The 21,012-nt window shown below is 38.3% G+C and overlaps 1 protein-coding gene and 1 pseudogene across 9 annotated transcripts in view; both read right to left on the reverse strand.

Moving 5' to 3' along the window:
* The window catches only part of CCDC15 (coiled-coil domain containing 15), a 124,796-nt gene that overhangs the window by 27,626 nt on the left and 76,158 nt on the right, over positions 1-21,012 (reverse strand). The gene's annotated exons all lie outside the window — the stretch shown is intronic.
* Positions 15,113-18,706, reverse strand: LOC142422230 (zinc finger CCHC domain-containing protein 17-like; annotated as a pseudogene).

Genomic DNA, 21,012 nt, shown 5'->3' on the forward strand with positions numbered 1-21,012 from the left:
TGACAATTTTTCTGATATAATTCAATAAAGTTCACCATAACTATAATTTAAGAATATTTTCATCATCCCCAAATAAACTTTGTACTCATTAGTAGTAATACCCTAAGACTGCAATCACTAGCCCTAGTTAACCACCAATCTACTTCTCATTCTACAGATTTTCCTATTCTAGACATTTCCTGGCTAGAGTTCTGGTGGCATAGTTGGGTTGCTAACTGCAATATCAGTAATTGGAAACCACTAGCCACTTCGTGGGAGAAAGATGGGGCTTTCTACTCCCATAAAGAACTAGTCTCAGAAACTCACACGGGAAGTTCCACCCTGACCTACAGGGTCACTACGAATTTCCACGCATAGATGGCAGTGAGCTTGAATTGAGTGAGACATTTCTTAAGAGTTCCTAAATGTCACAAACAGTTAAAAGTTCAACTACAGCTGGAAGGAAGGTTGGCAGTTTGAACCTAGGTACCTCAGAAGATGGTCCTGGCAATCTGCTTTTTAAAATCACGGTCTTGAAAACCCTAAGGAGCTCTAATCTGCACATACAGAGTAGCTGTGAATAAAAAGCAGTGCACTGGCAACAACAAAATGATGAACCTGCTAGAAAAAAAGAAAGGAGAAAATTTTTATAATCTTGGGTTGAGCAATGATGTATTAACTAAAATATCAAAGGGACAATCCAAGAAAGGACAAACTGAAGGAAAAAAAAACCACACTAGAATACCTCAAAACTTAAAACTTCTGCTCTCAAAAAAAAAAAAATAGACAGTATTCAGCTGAAAAGACAAGTTGTAGACTGGAAGAAATCTTTGCAAGCCATGTCTGATAAAAGAAATTGCATATAGACTATCCTAAAGAAGCAACAAACTCAGCAAAATAACAGTGCCATTTTTCAAATGGGCAAAAATTTGAAGAAATACTTTACCAAAAAGGTATACAGATTGTAGAAAATATGCTCAACATCATTAATCAAAAGGGAAATGTAAACAAAGATCACAGTGAGATACCAGCTAGCGCCTATTCAAATGACTGAAACCAAAGATTGATAATACCAAGTGATGAGAATGCAACATGGTATAAGTACTTTCAAAATTATTTGAGTTTCTTTTGAAAAATGAAATATAAACCTACTATGTAATCTAGTCATTCAATTCCCAGGAATTTACCCAAAGCAAAAAGGTATTATTTGTGATACATGTTCAGAAAATGATTTGTAGATGAATTGGAATTTTATTTGTAATAGCCTAAACAAGACAATCAAATGTTCAACAAATGAATGGATAAACAAATTGCGCTGTATCTAAAAATGGAGTATTATTTAACAGTAAAAAGAAATTAACTATTGATATACACAAGATGGAATCTCAAAAATAATTATAGCAAATAAAAGAAACTAGACACGAGTATGATTCTATTTATATTAAGAGAATGGAGAAATTTTCACTATCTTGACTATGGTGGTAGTTCATATGTATATGTTTATCAACATTAATCAAATTTCATACTTTCCAATGTAGTTTATCATATGTTAATTATACAAAACTAAAAATTCACCTGCAAGGTCACAGGAAAACGCCTGTGCAGTAAAAAAGAATCACTTAAAATCCTAGTTTCTCAAGAAACTAAAAAAAATAGGTTGAGTATTAAGGTAGCAGAAGGATATTGGGCCTCCACTCAAGTACTCCCTCCATGCAAGAATACTTTGTTCTATTAAACTGGTATTCCATGATGCTCACCTTCCCTACATAATTGCTGAAGACAAAGTGAGTGCAAAAGCAAATGTGTTAAAGAAAGTTGATGGAGCTTGGCTTTCAAAAGATATAGCATCTGGGGTCTTAAAGACTTGAAGGTAAACAAGCAGCCATCCAGCTGAGAAGCAACAAAGCCCAAATGGAAGAAGCACACCAGCCTGTGTGATCACGAGATACCAAAGGGATCAGTTTTCAGGCATCAAAGAACAAAAAAATCATATCACTGTGTGCTCACCTCCCCGATACGACTGCTAAAGACAAATGGGTGCATAAGCAAATATGGTGAAAATCATATCATTATGAATGAGGGGGGAGTACTGGAGTGGGGACCCAAAGCTCATCTGTAGGTAACTGGACATCCCCTTACGGAAGGGTCTGCAGGGAGGAGATGAGGCAGTCAGAGTGCAGTGTAGCAACAATGTAACATACAACTTTCCTCTAGTTCCTAAATGTTTCTTCCACCCCCCCACCCCACCCCACTATCATGATCCCAATTTTCCCTTACAGATCTGGCTAGACCAGAGGATGTACACTGGTACAGATAGGAACTGGAAACACAGGAATCCAGGACGGATGATCCCTTCAGGACCAATGCTGAGAGTGGCGATACTGGGAGGGTAGGGTAGAAAGGGGGAACCAATTACAAGGATCTACATATAACCTCCTCCCTGAGGGATGGACAACAGAAAAGTGGGTGAAAGGAGACATCGGACAGAGTGAGATATGATAAAATAGTAATTTATAAATTATCAAGGGTTCATGAGGGAGGGGGGAAATGAGGAGCTGATGCCAGGGACTTAAGTGGAGAGCAAATGTTTTGAGAATGATGAGGGTAACAAATGTACAAATATGCTTTATACAATTGATGTACGTACGGATTGTGATGAGTTGTATGAGCCCCCAAAACAATGATTTAAAAAAAAAAAGAAACTAAAAAATCGGATTCAAGACTAGAACTCATGTTCATTAGATCAGTTGTTTAAAATCACAGTGAAATAGATGAGCTACGATTTCTGAATAGTAGTATGAAGTCAAGTCACATTCATACATCTGAAGTTCCGGGCTTCTATCTATCTGTGGCAGGCTATTCATCCTAGAGGAATTATCAACCCAACCAACCAGACCACCTGCCATCCAGTAGATGCCACCTATAGTGACTCAATAGGGCAGAGTAGAATCAGACCACCGAGTTTTCCAGCCTGTCAATCATTTATAGACACAGTCTGCCACTTCCTTCTCCCAGGGCGGCTGGTGATTTCAAACCGTTGACCTTTTGTTTAGCAGCGGAGTACTTAACTACTGCACTACCGGGACTCCGATCGGCCAGCCTTTTCTCAGCTGTGCCCACACGCAGGCTTCTCTCTGGCCCTTGGCCTCTTGGCTCCTTCATCCCTGCCAGTGTTACAAAGTGCTCAGCTGTACTCAGTTGCATCCCACTCGACCAGTAAGCATGAATCCCAAAGGCACTTTCTCACTTTCTCGGTAGGTAAACCTAGCTCCATTGCCAAAGGCCTGGAGGCACTCCACTGTGCCATCAAAAGGCTGGTCCAAAGATATTCAACTCACTCTGTAGGTGGGCACACCCACTGTAAATATCTCACTGACTGAACCACTGCACTGACCCACATTGGTCTGATTCTATTGCCACTGCTGTTTCTTTGCCACCACTTTTACCATGTCATGCCACACTTTGGTGTTAGGTTTTCTGTCTCCTAAGTCTAGGTTTTCAGCACAGGAATCACAGATCCAAAGGACACATTCTGTTTCCTTCTATGTCTTGGTCGTAGTGAGGTCTTCTCCAGTTTTGGGATTGGCTTTTTCAGCTTAGTGGGATGGCAAAATTGATCATCAGTTTGTTAGGGTGTTATGCACCTTACCCACATTATTAGCAAGATGTTCAAACTTGTGGTGGACTGTAAGTGCTTTATTTGCAAGTTCCACCCAATCAATACATGAGAGTTACAAGACCAGGGACAAGAAAGGCCATTTAAAAGGGATTTATCACACTAAGTTAGGACTATAAATCCCAAATCAGAAGTTATTTTGTCATCATAGAACTTTTTGTTGGACAAATCTCACAATAAACCTTACTTTGTATAATCTTTTCCTGTAAATCTTGTTTATAATCCAAGAGGAAATACATGTTTGGCTCTCTTAATCTCCCTTCCAAAAGCTTGTTTCAAGGGTGATGCAATGATTAGGTGAAAATAAATGATAGTCCTAAATTGAACCAGTCGATTGATCTAAATGAATCAGCAGGATGTTGGCTAATCTTCTTTCTTAGGGAGCATTGTTTAAAAAATATATTGAAAGTTTTATGTAAACTCTTCCTTATTAGAATGAACAATGCTAAAGTAATTTCTGATATTTTCCCGAGTCCAAACGCAACATGACTATGGATTTGGCTGATTATTTTCTTCCATATCAAGTGCACTTGGAAGTCTAGTTTCTACCACTGGCATTCCTCCAACATGTTCTGGTGAAGGTCATCTCCTGATTGTTCAAGTTACCTTTCTCTGTGTGTGTGTGTGTGTGTTTAATTTATTTTGAAGACTAATCCTTTCCTGAATTTTTTCTCTTCTGTAATTCTTAAGAAACAATTTGCCCAGCTCTTCTCAGATTTCTCCTCTAACCAACTATTAAACTTGGTGTTCCCTACATTAGTTGGCACTCTTTCTCACTTTGCCCCTCAATGTTTTATTGTTATTGGGGTGAAAGTTTACAGAGCACTTTAGTTTCCCATTCAACAATGTAGACACATCTTGATGGGTAACATTCGCTGCAGTCCCCTTAGTTAAACAGTACTCTTCCCACTGCCTCTCTGGGTTCCCTATTTCCATTTGGTCTTTTTACCTGCCCCTTCCTATCTTCTGAACTTTGTTTTTGAGCTAGTACTATCATTTTGGTCTTATGGTTGATTGTCTGAAGAGTAAGTTTTACTTAGGTATTATCCCTCCACTTTATAGATACAGCTATATTTTGGCTGAAAGGGGCTCTCTATAGATAGGTGAAGTTCTAGGTTTGAAGGGTGTCTAAGGGCCACAGTCTTGGGGGCTCTACCAATTTCTATCAGACTACTCTGGTCTTTTTTTAATGATTTAAATCTTGTTTAGCATGTTCCTTCTACTCTGCTCACAATCTTCTATTCAGATCAGAGCAGCAGTGGTGGTGGCATATCATCTGGTTCTTCTGGTTTTAGGTAGTAGAGCCTGTGAGTCATGTAATCTGTTAGTTTTTGGGGGGCTAATTCTGTGGGGGGTATTTTTGGTCTTTGATTTCCTTCGCTTCTTTTGGGGAGAGACCAATAGTTGTAACTTACAGCAGATTGAAAGATTTTAAGATCCAGGTCATTACTCACCAAGGTAAGATGTAGAACAATTTCTTTGTGAACTGTATTTGTGACAATTGACCTAGTTGCTCCCCAAAGACTATGGTCCTAAGCTCTCAAGCCTAGTGACTCAGTTCTTCAAGGTTTTTGGTTAGAGCTAAGAAGTTTTTACTATAAGTATGTACTATAATGTACATGGATATATTTGAAGTCTTTACAAACACAGATCTAGACATATCTTCTGCCAAGCCTATATACGTTGTTGTTAGGTGCCATAGTGTTTGTTCTGACTCAAAGCAAACCTATGCACAACAGAATAAAACAGTGCCCCAATCTGCACCATTCTCACAATTGTTCTTATGTTGGAGCCCATTGTTGGAACCTCTGCTAATCCATTTTGTCAAAGGTTTCCACTTTTTCACTGCCCTTGTACTTTACCAAGTAAGTGCCCTTCTCCAGGGACTGGTCTCCTCTGACAACATGTCCAAAGTATGTGAGACGAAGTCTAGCCATCTTTACACACACACACACACACACACACACACACACACACACACACACACTCACACTCAATCACTAATGGGTCTACTCCTATATGCTGTCCCACACATATTAATATTATTGCATATCTACTTATGTATCAACTTAGGAATTGTTGGTTATTGCTATTATAGGATTGCGCATATGATAGCACTTAATATCGTTGTATTTTACTCTTGTGTACCTCTTCCTCTACCTTGGTCATATTGTTTGGAGCTTCCTCTTATTGTATATCACCCTCCACCTCACTAAAGTTTGTTTATTCATCTGTTATTAAGCACTAATACTCGAGTATAAGGTGAGTTTTTCAATACATATTTTAATGGCAGTTTTAGTAGTAAAATGAGGTGCTTTGGCTGATATTCTGGTCAGCTTATACTCAAGTATATACGGTAGGTTCTTTGCATCTTTTTGCTATTGTAAAAAGTGTTACAATGAACATGGGTATGCATCTAGTCAGCTTTTATTTCTGTAGGATATATACCTAGTTTATATAGATCAGATTCAGAAAGGAACACAGATATCTTTGCTAACATCAGATATACCTTGGTTGAAAGCAAAGAATACTAGAAAGATGATTACTTGTGTTTTATTGACAGCAAAGGCATTAGACTGTGTGAATAATAGCAAATGATGGTTAACTTTGAGAAGAATGAGAATTCCAGAACATTTCATTGTGCTCATGTAGAACTTGTACATGGATCAATAGACAGCTGTGCAGAATTTTTACCTGGATCAATAGGCAGTTGTGCGAACAGAACAAAGGAATACAGCATAGCTTAAAATCAAGAAAGTATTTTTGTCTTTTTTGGGGGCATGGGGGTTGCACCCTGGTGTTTCTATTATACTAGACACAGGCATACTCAGGCCTCCAAGAGGAAAGACTCACACACAGACTTGCTTCTACAATAATAAAATTCCTGAACCGCACCCAGCCTCAGCCTTTAGTCTTTTTTCCCTCTATTCTTTTTATTTCCCTCTTCTTCATCTCCCAACTTCTGCTCTTTCCTCTCAGGACTCCGTCACCTCATTTTTACCTTTCTCCTTTTCCTTATTTTTCCTCTTCATAGCTTCAACCATTTTTCTCTTACAAACATACGTATACATAAACCTTGTCTCCTGGGCTGAATACTTGCTTATTATACTCTTCTTCTGCCTCATCTACCATCGCCTTACAATTCCGCTCTCCTCCCCCTAGGAGATACATTCCCATAATAACAAGTATTACTGCACCTCTTAAACCCCCCCTTTTCCAATATCTTATAACCTATCTGGGTAACTATTTATCCAGAAGGCTGCTGATTGTTACTATCACATATACCCTACTTTTTCACCTCCTCCTCTCACTTGCCCCATTTACCTAATTCTTTTTTCTTATTCATTTCTTCATAGAACAATTTCCTGCTCAAATAAGACTTCTTTTCAGTAACCCAAAAGAGTCAATTACCAATACACAATCGACCAGACCTCGCACCACTTACAGTTGTACCACTATGCCATGGAAACAACAATCAACAGCAGTAACCCCCCAACTGAAGAAAAACAAAATCTAACAACTGGAAATTACCGGAGCTCAATGTAATACACTGAGGCCCTGGACCTAACTAAAAATATAATTTAAAAGAATGATGTTTAGGATCTTACAAGTGATCTTGGGAACACTCTAAAAAATGAATGAATGAAACTGAGAAGCTAAAAACTTCACATACTAATGAGATCCAGTAGACAACGAGGTAGCAGAAATAAATAACTTCGTAAAAGAACTGAGGAATAGAATGGAAGAAACGGGAAAAATCAGTGAAATCAAAGAGAACCACTCTGACTACAGGCAAGGAGAGAAATAATCAAACCCCAAAGCAAAAGAACCCAAAGAAAACCTGAGAATTATGTAAGACATGATCGAGAGAAACAACCTACATCTCAGCAGGATCCCAAAACAAGGACAAAGAAAAAATGTACAGAGAATATAATGATAATTCATGGATAGAATGTTCCCCTTATCATAAAAGAGGAGTTAAAAAATAATCCAGGAGGATGAGAGATTCCAAATAGGGCAGACTCCAGAAAAAACATCAAGATATGTAGTAGTCAAATTATCCAATTTTATGGAAAAGGAGGAATCTTAGGGGCAGCTAGGGAAAATACAACATTTGCCTATAAAGGTAAACTGATAAGGATAAGTTTAGACCTCCCAGTAGAAACTATGCAAGCAAGAAGGCAATGGAGCAACATAGCCTAAACCTTGAAGAAAAAAAAAACTGCCAACAAGGAATTCTATATCCAGCAAAATTATCCATAACATGAGGAGAAATAAGGATATTTTCAAACAAGTAAAGATTAAAGTAATTTGTAAAAACCAGTATTACAAAAGAAATTAACTGGACCATTAATAGCAAGAGAATCAACAACAGCAGTACACAACCATGAGACTATCACAAAGGACAACACCACTGAGAAACCAATACATTGAAAAGAACAAAACAACCAACACAGATCTAAAGGAGGAACAAAGACATGAATAAATACACACACACGAAAAAGGAAAAAAGTACCGAACACAAATACTACAAAATAACTGTAACCCACATTTATCAATAATAATTCTGAATGTCAGTGGATGCACCAACCAAAGTACATAGCGTAGCAGACTGGATTAGGGCACAAGATCCATCAATATGCTGCCTTCAAGAGACATACCTAACTAAACCCCCTAAACAAGGACAGACTAAGGGTCAAAGGATAGCAAAACATCAGCAAAGCCAATAGGAAACCCTCCCAACCCCAAATCCCTCAAAATGGAAGAGCTGGAAATATTAATCTCTGATAAAATAGACTTCAAAACAACGAATATGAAAAGAGACAAGAATGGGTACTACATAATGATCAAAGGCAACAGACCAGAAACATATTGCTATAATAAACAAATATGCTTCCAATGAAACACACTGGAAATACATCAACTAAATCCTCACACAGCTGAAAGGATAAATCATCAGCTCAACAATAATAATAAGAGGCTTCAACACACCAATATTCTCAAGGAAAGATCATGAGGAAATAAAAAAGAAACAGAACTGAATGACACAATCAACTTGCTCTTCTAAATATAGAAAGAATATTCCAATGGACAACAACAGAGTACATGTTCTTCTACAGCACACATGGTACACACTTTAAAACAGACCCTATGCTAGGTCACAAAGCAAGCCTTACTTAACAAATTCAAACACATTGAGATAATACAGCCCATCTTCTCAGACCACAATATTATAAAACTAGAAATCAACAATAGGAAAAACATGTATATAAGTCAAGTTTTTCAGCAGACTTTATGAAGATTTTATGGTAAAATTAGGTGCCTAGGCTAATATTCGAGTCGGTTTATACTCAAGTTTTTACAGTAAACATAAGGGAGCTGACTAACACTACATAAGGAGACTGGACATTCAACCATAGAAGGAATGAAATTAAGAATTTCATTGAAACAAATGAGAACTCTAACACAACATATCAAAATCTCTGGGACAGAGCAAAAGCAGTTATCAGAGGACAATTTATAGCAATCAATGCACACATGAAAAAAAAGGAGACAACACAACACCCCCAAAAACTAGAACAAGGAAACACCATAAACCCTCCAACAAGAGAAGAAAATAAATCATAAAAATTAGGGCAGAAATACTGTAGAAAAACAATGGGAAGAAATCAATAAGACAAGAAGTTGACTCTTTGAAAGGACCAAACTTAAACTACTGGCAAACTTAACAAAGGAAAAAATGGGAAAATATCTAGAATCAGAATGAAAAAGGTCACATCACAACTGATCCAAATGAAGCAAAAAAGAATAACACACACTTTTATGAAAAACTATATTCCAACAAGTTTGATAACTTAGAAGAAATGGACAAACACAATCTACCCAATGTAGAACACCAGTACAGCTTCACAGGGTAATTCTACCAAGCCTTTAACGAAGAACTATCACCAATTCTACACAAAGTATTCCAGAACACAGAAACGGACAAAAACTCCAACTCATTTTATGAAGAGTGCGTATCATAGGAAAAGGCACCACAAAGAGAGATAACTACAACTGATATCCCATATGACCATAGATGCAAAAATTCTCAACAAAATTCTGGCCAACAGAATTCAGGAATTTATCAAAAACCAAAAATAAATCCAAAACACCTCTGATCAAACGGGATTCATACCAGGGATGTCAGCATGGGTCAACATCAGAAAAACAGTATATGTAATCCACTACATGAACAAGAAAACAAACAAACAACACAGAACCACATCAACAGATGCAGAAAAAAGTCATTTGGCAATATCCAACACCCATTTCTGATAAAAAAATATTCAACAAAATAGGATTAGAAAGGAGACTCCTAAATATAATAAAAGTTATATGTGAAAAACCAACAGCCAACATCAAGCTCAATGAGGGGGTAACTAAAAAAAAAAAATTCCCCAAGTATGGGAACTAGACAAGGATATCCCCTATCCTTTCGTATTTACCACTCTTATTCACCATAGTGTTGAATGTTTTAGCCAGAACCAGGAGACAACAGAAAAAAATTATGGGAATACAATCAAGCAAAGAAGTAAAACTCACTATTTGCAGACTACATGAGTTTACATATTAAGAATCCTAGGACTCTACAATAAGATTGTTGGAAACAATCTAGGAATTTGGTAAAGAGGTAGGATACAAGATTAAAGAACTCAGAAAAAGACAAAGAAAATAGTTTCTTTTACAATAGCTATACAAAAGCTGAAGTACTTAAGAATAAACATAACTAAAGAAACCAAAGACCTATACAAAGAAAGCTACAGAACACTAAAAGAAACCAAAAGAGATCTACACACTTGGAAGAATATCCCTGATCATATATAGGCCAAACTTCACATAGTGAGAATGCCAATACTACCTGAAAATCAATGCTATTGAATTGGTGTTGATTCATAACGATCCTATAAAAGCCCTGTGAGTTTATGAGACGATAACTCTATGAGTAGAAAGCCCCATCTTTACCCTGTGGAGTGGCTGAGGTTTTCTAATTTTGGAGCTGTGGATCACTGTCCAATGTGTAACCACTATGCCACTAGGGCTCCTGAAGCAATCTATAAACACAATGCAATTCCTATCCAAATCCCAACTACATTTTTTAAAGAAATGGAAGAACTCATAAGGGAAGCGATCTAGCATAAGCAAAGAACTCAAAAAGAACAAAGTAGGAAGCCTCACACTACTTGACCACAAAACTTATTACACAGCCAGAGTAGTCAAAACAGCTTAGTACTGGTAATACTGATATATATATAATATATATATATATGAATGGAACAGAATAGAAAACCCAGAAATAAAAGTATCCACTTACAGGCAATTCATTTTTGACAAACAGATTTTAAAAAAACCCCAAAAACCAAATGGGAAAGACACCCTCTTCAACATCAGGTGCTAGAAAAACTTGATCTACATTTGTAGAATAAAACAGGACCCATACCTCGCTCCATGCATAAAAACACTCTAAGCTGGATTAGAGAACTAACGTTAAACCCAAAGATATGGGGATCACCAACAAGAAAACTGGGATAAATTTAATGGCCCTTCTGCAAGGCATACATAGACTAATAAAGGAAGTGCACATAGTAGAAGACAAAATAGACTGGGGATCTATTGAAAATAAGACACCGATGCATGAAGATTTCACTAAAAGAGTAAAAGGAGAACACAGAATGAGAAAAAAATCTTCAGCAATGACACAACAAACAAGGACTAATGACTAAAATATAGAAAGAATCCTGCAACACCTTAACAAAAAGACAACAAATAATCCAGTTAAAGGTGGGCAAAATATGGAGTCTTAAAGGTTTGAGGTTAAAGAAGCGGCCATCTAGCAGGGAAGCAACAAAGCCCAGGAGGAAGAAGCACAGCAGCCTGTGTGATCTGAGTATCCGATATCAGAAGACCCCAAACAAAGACCCCAAACAAACAAGTATATTGATGCAAATGATGGGGGTTGGAGTGGCGACCCAAAGCCCACCTGTAGACAATTTGGACATTCCTTCACAGAAGGGTCACAAAGAAGGAACGAGTCAGCCAGGGTGCAGCTGACTCCGATGGAACACACAACATTCCTCTAGTTCTTTAAGGCTCCTCCACCCTGACTATCATGACCCCAGCTCCACCTTACAAATCTAGCTAGACTGGTGCATGTACACTGGCACAGATAAGAGCTCTTGACAAACAGAACCCAGGACAGGTAAACCCTTCAGAAATAGTAATGGAAGTAGCGATACGATGAAGGTAGGGGAAAGGTGGGGGGAGAGGGGGCTGAGGTAGTTTATTCCAATCTGGCCGATAAACACATGTGGGATTAATTGAAGGGCAGAGAGATAAATGGTTCAGTGAGCCTTGCCTTTCTTGTCTCTTGCTCTTTGATTATTGGGCCAGTGCGTGGCTGCCTTGCTTGTTCTTTGCCTCAATTTGCAAACTACAGTACCTGTGGGACACCTAACCCATGGACTGTGTCGCTGTAATTTGAGATTCCTTCAAGACCTGCTTTGTCACACCATTGGAATTTATATCTCTTGAGCTGGGGTGTGTCGGACTCTGTCATCTGGCTGACGGTTGGTGACCTACCTTGCTGTTTGCTGCCTGTGCCGGGATAGCCTGAATTGCTCTACAGACTACCCAGCGGCCCTCAAGACTTGAAGGACTGCCAGTGTCTCACAACTGTCTCGTGGGAGTAAGTTGCACTGAGCCATTTGTACTGCTTTAAAATTTAATTAACTGTTTATTTCTTAAGTTCTATATCTATCTATATAAATATATATATATATAATTATCAGCATTCTGGTTTTGTTCCTCTAGAGAACCCTAACATAGGGGAGAAACGGGGAACTGCTCTCCCCTCCCCCCACTGGGGATGAACAGAAACGTGGGCAAAGGGAGAGTGAACAGTATAAGATATGAAAATGACAATAATTTGTAATTTATCAGGGGTCCATGAGGATGGGAGGGTGGAGAAAGGAGGGAAAAAAGAGGAGCTGATACCAAGGGTTCAAGCAGAAAGAAAATGTTTTGAAAATGTTGGTAACATACGTACACACATGTGTTTGATACAACTGATGCATGGATTGCTATAAGAGCTGCAAGAGCCCTCAATAAAATGATTTATTAATAAAAAAATAAATTATAATAAAAATTAAAGGTGGGCAAAAAAAATCATGGACATAGAATTCACAAAAGGAGACACTGGATGGCTAACAAACTCATTATCAATAGTCATCTGGAGACTCAAATCAAAACAAACATGAGATACCCCTCCCTTATGCCACAAAAACAGTAAAACCCCCCTCCCTGTCCCCCGAAAAAAAAAATCAGAGAGCAACAAATGCTGGTGAGGGTGTGGAGAGGTTGGAATTCTCATACACTGCTGCTAGGATTACAAACATATACAACCTTGTGGAAAGTAATATGGCACTATCTGAAACTGGGAATAGAAATACCATATGACCCAGCAATACCTCTGTTAGGCATAAAACAAGGAAGCAACAGAAAGAGCACGAACAGACATATGTTTCCCCAATTTTATAGCAGCGAAGTACACAATACCAAGTGGTTGTAAACAATCCAAATTCCCATCAGTTATGAATGGATACAGAAACTATGGTACCTAAACACAATAGAATACAATGCGTCACTAAAAAGTGGTGTTGAAACTATGAAACACACCATGATATGGAGGGAGCTGGAAACCATTATGCTAAGTGAAACTAGTCAACCACAAAAGGGCAAATATTGCAAGAGTCCACTACTATAAGGATAAAAACCAAGACAAATACAAGCTCCGGCTCCCAAGATGTGAAGCCTTATAATCAGGTTCCCCTAACCAATGAAATGGTTGGTGTGCATATCTCTCATAAAATATATATCACACCCTTATTAGAACATCTCAAAAACCACATCAAGCAAGGCAACCCCTCACAGACAGTCAGTCTCCCAGGACAAAGGACGCAGACGAAAATCAACAAATTCCTGCCCAAAGGCAGTTTTTTGAAATTATCTCAAATTAAGACATCCCTGTAAGAATAACCAGTGAACTTTACTGAGAGATCAGATCAAGAGGAAGGAGGGCTTATGTAGATTAGAGGGGCAAATGCACTTTGGATGGTTGATGGGCCAAGTGGGACACCCAGACACTGGAAAGAATGTTTAACCCTGCCATTAGAAACCCAAATGTGGGGAACATGAACAGTAATTTGTTCCTAACCAGACACTCGTGACATCCTCTGATCACCTCCAGTGACCCAAGCAAAGTAAAAAAATGTGTGGACAATAGACTGATCTTCTGAGGTACACAGCACCCTCCATAGGCCACACTAGGACTCAAACTGGAAACTCCTCTGCCAGGAACTTAGATGGGGAACGGATTAACAAACACAGTAGTAAGCAAGTTCAATTTTAGCTTAAAAATTCAACGCAAGAGTACTCAAGGGTCTATGGACAGATTTGGACCTATTGTTCTGAGGATGCCTAATGATTGGTAATCTCGAACCGATATATATTTGCTTATTTCATGCCCTCTTTACCTTTATGTGACAAGGGTTATTAGTCTACCGTATAGGGTTCAACCCCATCAATGAGGGTTAATATCCTGTGTTTTCTATTAGAGTGAAGTCTCTATTGTTTTTGATGGCCAATGTTGAGGAATTCTGACTTGGGGTCTGCCCTAGTCTTGCACAGTTGTTTTTGCATGTTAGTTTTATTTTTAAAGGAATAAGAACTTTTAGTAAATTTAAAGCCAAACACATTTCCATCAAATGCCAGGAATTTAAGCTGAGATCTGATGGGGAACTGATGGACAAACACAGTACAAAGTAGAACAATGATCTTGGCTTCCGGTGGCTGGATCAGTAGTATAGACAGTCAGACACAAACTCAGTCACTCCAAATGGTCATTTTCTGGCAATGGCCACTGTTACTTGTAGCTGAGTAGAACGACATTAGGGAGAATGGCAAAAGCGAGTTCCTCTACCTCCTTGCTGGATGAAACGACGATGCCACGGATCAGTTCAGGGCAGAATGACAGGGAGGGGCCAATGGCTGTTTTTCTTCAACCAGTGAGATTCACCTCCACAGCAATACCTGTAGCTAGAGCCTGGGCTGGACAGGAATGCAGCTGTGGAGGGGGCAATGGGCTCCCCTGCTGAATGCTGTTGGGTGAATGTATGGACAAGTTGCAAAGGTCAATTGCAAAGATGTAAGGAGTGTGATAAGGAAACAACTCAAATCAGGCAGCTGCTCTTGACACTGAACTCCCAACCCTGCCTGCTGCTGAGGGGAAGCCACCTCTTGTGGGAGAGAAGTAAATGGGGTGGGAGGCCTTATTCTCAGAACTGAGTTTTTCAGGACTGAGGGCTTTAAGGAATAAGGATTCTGATTCTTTATTCTCTCAACCATCCCCTTCTACTCTTTTCACTCACTCCTTGTGCTTTTTTTCTTCTTCTTAGATGCCTTGTTTTCTTTCAATGTGTGTCTTGCAACTTGCCTGTATCACTGTCTGAAGCTGAGCTGTCAAGGTCAGATGACTTCCTGTCTCTGAGTTTCTTTTTCTTCTTTCTAGAGTAAAATTCTAGAATTCTTCTCAGGGCCAGGTTTCTCAAACTGCTGACTTTGCCTCTTCATCCTCCTCTTCCTCATCAGGTATCAGATGGCTGTGTGACACAATCCTCTGCAAAGCAGTCTTTATAACCACCCTTCTTGTAGGCAGTGTTCAAGACAGTCTCAAGAGTGATTTTTTTGCTCAGTTTAATTCTGGAAGGATGGTTCCACCTCTAGGATCCAGATCTTTCCCGGTCCCTTTGTTGACAACTTTCATGGAGAGAGGCACTTTTTTTCCTATCATTTTTCATGTCTTGGCCAATAAGCTTTAGCCATACTTTGTGTCCAACACCTACCATCTTAGAGGGCTTATCTATCCAACAAGATATGTGAGTTCAACTGACATGACTAGACACTGTGATGAAGGCTGACATCTTTATCCTGCAGATCAGGGAACAATCTTTGGAATACATGTATTTCCTTTCTAGATTCTTTGAATAAGTCATTCCAAAACAATGGTCTTGTTTCCTACAGCCTGGGATTTTGATAAAGGTTCTATTGTCTGTTACCAAAGCAAGCGCGCCTTGATAAATCATGTAAAGAGCATGGTCTCAGGTGTTTCTGGATTCATTCTCACTGTTCTATGGCTCCTCCATTTCTCTTTTGATAAACATCTCTGTCCCAGGACTAGTTCCAGGTCACCCAGTTGCAGCACTGAACAAAGCACCGAAACCCAGCTAACTGCTTAAGAAAATTGGGATTGATGGAAATACAAAGACAGCAACAAGATAGGGACATGGTGGGAGTGGGAGGAGGAAATGGGGAATCAACATAAATGTGTAAAAGGAGGAGGAAAAGAAGCTCCAAAGTTGACTGTGACAATGATGGCACACCCCTTCTTGATATTATTGAACCACTAAATGGTATGTTAATTACACCTCAATAAAAAATATTTTATAAAAAATTGTATAAAACTAGGAAAAGTGTGGTATAGTTGTATCCTCTCATCATTCTTATTCAAGCTCTATGATGAACAAATCACCAGAGAGAAACTAGATTATATGAAGAAGAATTCTGCATCAGGATCAGAGGAGGTCATATTAACAACTTGCAATATGTAGATGACACAACCTCGCTTACTGAGAATGGGGGCAGTTTGAAGCACTTGTTGACGAAGATCAAGGATTTCAGTTTTTATTATGGATCACAATTCAATGTAAACAAAACCAAAATCCTTACAACTAGACCAATAGGTAGCATCATGATAAGTGGAGAAAAGATTAAATTAGTCAAGGATTTTGTCTTGCTTGGACCCACAATCAATGCTCATGGAAGCAGCAGTCAAAAGATCACAAAAAGCAAGTTTCAGTAGGTAAATTTACTACACAAGACTTCTTCTGAGTACTGAATAGCAAGGATTTACTCTGAGGACTAAGGTGTGTCTGACCCATGTCATGGTATTTTCAATTGCCTCAAATGCAGGTGAGAAGTGGACACTAAATAAGGAAGACCAAAGAAGAATCAATGCATTTGAAACGTGGTGCTGAAGGAGAATACTGAAAATAACAGGGACTGCTAAAAGGACAAACATCTGCATTTAAAAAAAAGGTACAGCCAGAGTGCTCCTTCGAGGCAAGGACTGGGCAGTGTTTCCTTCTGTTGTCATAGGGCAGCGATGAATTGGAACAGACTCAATGGTCCTAACAACCTATGAGGGGGTACCAAAAACCCAAACAAAACTGTTGTGATGTTGAACACAGCTTACAAGGACAGCGCTATGGGAAAATCTCAAGTGCACAAATGGTTTTCCCGTTTCAAGACAGGTGAAATGTCGAATGACTGGATGTGTCAATTTCCTGAATGGATGAAAATGTCGACTCGTAGTGCATTTGGAGTTCCTTCCAGCAGATCAGACTGTTAATCAAGCTTTCTATTTAGAGGTTCTGAAAAGATTGTATAACAGTGTGTGACAAAAAAGTCCTGATTTGTGGAAGATGGGGTACTGTTTTTGCCACCAAGACAATGAACCTTCTCACACAGCCATCTCAGTGTGCCAGTTTTTGGCAACAAAAAACAACCCAACAAAACAAAACCAGCAAGCCTCTCTTGACCCATGCACCTGAGTCAACTGACCTTACTCAGTACAACTTTTGTTTCCATGAATGAAGAGGTACATCAAAGGGCAGCAAATTGTTGACATAGAAGAGGTGAAGAAAAAAATGAAGGAGGTGCTATCAGCCACCCTGTTAAACAGAGGAGTTTAACAAATGATTCCAAGAATGGAGTGGCAGATTTAACAAGTGTATGTGTCATGTAAGTGTAATAGAGAGCACTTTGAAAGAGTTAAGGTTGTTTTGTGGAAAATATTAAATATATAGCTTTGGAACAATCCTTTTTTTTCCTTTTGTTTTGAGGTATCCCCTCATATATCTGCAGTGGAATTTCTGGATTATTTGTACTTTTTAGTTCTAATTTTTCCCCAGAACAGATTACTTTTTATTTAAAAGAAAAGAAAGGTACAGCTCATGTATTTAACAATGTTTTTTTTTTCTTTTTAGAGGTGAAATGTATATTTTCTAGTCAGTAATATTGCAGAACGTATTTGACTAAACTAGAGCCAGACATGACCATTAAAGACACCTTCTATTCAAGCTGAACTAGGCAATCTTGGTATAAGAGAATTTGACAGAATGAATTTGCTGAGTCTCATTTTTACTCCAAAGTTGACTTCACCCAGATTTTACACAAGCTTGCACAAACACACTTAACATACTATACAAAAAAGTAACATTTAGCCTACTTCTAGCACAAGGTAGATTGGCACCTAGGAAAATTGGGACAACACGGAAAGCATTTTTTCTTTCATAGAAAGAAAACCTAAAAGCGTACAACCTAAAAGCGTACAACATATTGTATCTTTAAGTGGTTAATTCTGGACTTTCCAAACTTACATCTATTAGTGGAGCCTGAGTATTCATCTATGAAAAAAAAATAATGCAGTCACTTTGTTAGTTCATCTTCTTGCATAGTTTGTTATATGTTCTATATCGTCAAATGCCTTTCATAGTCAATATAATTAACACAGGTAAAACACCTTTCTATGGTTGTTTTCAGCAAAGATTCATCTGACATCAGGAATTATGAAGGAGCTGCAAAGTTTTTCATATGTACAAGTCAACAATCCTTGTATTTTAGAAAATAAAGCTGTTCTATAAATGTATACTTTTCTAAACATGTTTTTACATTCTATATCATTGGCAAAATTAATGATTCTATCAATAGAATTGCCATGTGTCCCGTGGGTATGATTTATATTGTTTCCCAATAAAATACGGATGGCTCTACAGTGAAACAGGGACATATATAAATTACAGATATATGAATGGATTTGGGGCTCATACCTAACTGTAGCCCTAATCTAAAAATATTCAGTCTTATGATGTGGCTTTACTCCGTACTTGCCCTCATGAAGCGATCACTGAAGACATGGTTACTATAGCACAGTGTGGTGAAAAAAATCAACTGGTATCCAGATAACAGATAGGATAGCACCTGGGGTCTTGGTCTTTTTTTTTTTAAAAACATTTTATTAGGGACTCATACAACTCTTAAAGGCTTGTCTTCAAACAGGCAGTCATCTAAGTGATGTGACAGCTAAATCCACATAGAAAAAGCATATCTGCCCATTTCATTCATGGATTGTAAATAATAAAATCCATGACCAAAGAGGGAAAAGTGTGAACAGCTTAAATTCTGAGCACTTGGTTTCCAGAAGGTTATATAGATGACAGTCACAGCCCAAAAATCCACTTGCAAGGTCCGCACTTGAACTCAAGGGGAAATATGGAGTGTCTGTTTACAGGGCATTGTGTACTGAACTTAGATATCTAGACTAGGGTAAGAACTGGTATAGATCCAAGGTTCTTTTTAACATACTATGGAACAATAGGTAGAAAGAGGAGAATGGGCTGGGGACTCTTCTCACTGAGTACCATGTTTCAGAATCTAAGTCAGAGGAATCCATACTCTAAAATCTAAACATGACCTTGGTCATGATGAAATCATGTTCATCAAAGAAATAAGTACGTTTTATTTAACATTTTTTAGTTTAATTCTTGAATGAGTGATTCCATGAATGAACTATAAAATGAATGCAAACATAAGGCAAAGTACTTTTAATACCCAAACCAAACTCACGATCATCAAGTCAATTCCAACTCAAATTAGTCCTACAGGGCAGACTGGAACCGCCCATATTGTTTCCAAGGCTGTGGTCTTCACAGAGCAGACAGCCATATCTTTCTCTTGTGGAATAGCTGGTGGGCTCAAAGCACTGACATTTCAGTTCATAGCCAAGAGTAGTAGCACCAGGAATCCATAAATAACAGAACACCATAAATTATTTCGGTAGCACCAGGAATTCATAAATAACAAAACACCAAAAACTATTTCTTTTGACAGGGTTACTACACCAGGCTACTTATCTTTTTAAAATAACACTTCTAAACACAGGAGATTCTACAAAAGTAATCGAATCACTCAATAAGATGAAGTAAGACTAATAAAATGGTTTATTATTATTATTTTTGCTTAGCAATTAGTGATCAACTTTATTGTTTAATTTCATAGCTTTCTTTGGTTTGTAATTGACAAATGGTATCTTGATAAATGGTATCTATTATGGTTATTATTATTGGCTTAATGGAAACTAAGCTATGAAAATATCTGTGCCTAACAAACACAATATCACCAGTTTTATCAGAGATCCAGGATTGGATGAGTATTACTTGGGGTTTAGAGTGCTAACCATCATTGAAGCACATCTATTATCTATTTTATGGCAGTTATAGAGGGGTTTATTTATTTTCAATGACTTGAAGTAGCAATAAAAGGAAATTAGTAAATCTTTAGTTCCAAAGACTATGCCTTAGGCAACCTGATCTCACTGCTACGCCCTATAGGCATTCCTGTTATTGCTTTACAATGCAACAAAAGGAACCATCTAAATTCATAAAAGATAAGACTCAGGAGCAGTACAAAGCTGGTTGCTATGAGTTGGAAGTCAGACACACTCTGCTCTTCAACTTCACTACTTCTAACACAAGAAGTCAATCCCACAGCACTCCCTGCTTCTTGTACTGAATCCAATAGTTTGTCACAGTAGTCCCACAGAATTTGGAGACCATATTCATAGTTATGTGGCTTTGAGACAGGGAGGGGTTCCATGAACTCCTTGTTAAATTATCCTAGGATTCATCCCAAGGAAAATTAAGCAAACAGAGCCAGTAAATTACCCTAACTCAAACTCCTCAAAAGTTTTTTCTTAGAAAACTAGGTGCCAAACATTTACAGTAAACAGCTCAATAAGCAGAGAAGAGGGTGGGGCTGCTGCCATGGAGAGGAGACCATGCAAGTGTAACATCCCACAATGAGTCCTACATGGCCAGAAGCCTTTACAGGTGACTCCATCTTGGAAAACAAGTACATATGTACTTCATCTTAATAAATCAACCAATTCCAGGAACTCTCCTCTCTGTTCCCAGAAAGCTGAGACTGGAAACTGCAAATTCTCCATTGTCATCTGAAACTATATAAAAGTTTGGCCCTGAAAAAGTGTAGACAGAGACAAAATTGTGTTATTTCAGAGTCCTTTCTGCTCCTTCTTGCAAGATTCCTCTTTTCTTAAATACAACTCTTTTCCACTGCTGAATTATTTTGTCTTGTTTTTCTTACTTGCTAAGATAAAGAACCTCCCAAATCTTGTGCTCACCAGT

Source organism: Tenrec ecaudatus, chromosome 12 (genome assembly GCF_050624435.1).
Source record: "Tenrec ecaudatus isolate mTenEca1 chromosome 12, mTenEca1.hap1, whole genome shotgun sequence".
Classification (NCBI taxonomy): Eukaryota; Metazoa; Chordata; class Mammalia; order Afrosoricida; family Tenrecidae; genus Tenrec; species Tenrec ecaudatus.